The sequence below is a fragment of the Ranitomeya variabilis genome, chromosome 3 (genome assembly GCF_051348905.1).
Source record: "Ranitomeya variabilis isolate aRanVar5 chromosome 3, aRanVar5.hap1, whole genome shotgun sequence".
Classification (NCBI taxonomy): Eukaryota; Metazoa; Chordata; class Amphibia; order Anura; family Dendrobatidae; genus Ranitomeya; species Ranitomeya variabilis.
The window spans coordinates 372,542,220-372,542,874 of record NC_135234.1 but is presented as its reverse complement, the minus strand read 5'-3'; the positions used below and the strand labels follow the sequence as shown (position 1 = coordinate 372,542,874).

The window sequence follows — 655 nt, the reverse complement described above, 5'->3', positions numbered from 1 at the left end:
GGTGGGAATTAAGGCCCACCCCACCTCGACGGGATAGTACGTCATATGGGATTAAGGGGTTAAGAGAAAAAACATACAGCAGGATGCAGCATAGTACTGCTGATTAGCTTGCAAAGTCCAATTATTTAAAAAAAAAAAAAAAAAAAGAGTTTTATTGTTTTGGTTGAGAGTAGGCAATTTATGCAAATCTGAATGGGAGGAGCCAAAAAGTTGAATTTCAGTTGGCCTTGGAAAAGCATGAGAAGGCTTTCGATCTGCATGGGCGCATCCTTTAATTTCATCCGTTCGAAAAGAGGACAAATAAAATATAGAACGCTTCACGAATTTGCTTGTCATCCTTGCGCAGGGGCCATGCTAATCTTCTCTGTATCGTTCCAGTTTTAGTATATGTGCTGCCGAAGCAAGCACGGGCATCTGGAGACTGTCAGTGATATATATACGGCGCCGCATGGCCATCTCCCAAACTTAGGGAGAGTGAATGGGGAAATGATACTTTTTCCATTAAGAGCAAAAAACATACAGCAGGATGCAGCATAGTACTCCTGATTAGCTTGCAAAGTCCAAATATTTAAAAAAAAGAGTCTTATTGTTTTTGTTGAGAGTAGGCCAAAATAGAATGAATTATGCAAATTTGAATGGGAGGAGCCAAAAAGTT

At 40.2% G+C, this 655-nt stretch overlaps 1 non-coding gene across 1 annotated transcript; it reads right to left on the bottom strand.

The window, feature by feature from the left end:
• Positions 1–301: 301 nt before the first annotated feature.
• On the bottom strand, positions 302–408 carry LOC143763959 (U6 spliceosomal RNA). The gene has a single exon (XR_013212953.1). It is a non-coding gene; the product is annotated as a U6 spliceosomal RNA (small nuclear RNA).
• Between the last annotated feature and the right edge of the window lie 247 nt (positions 409–655).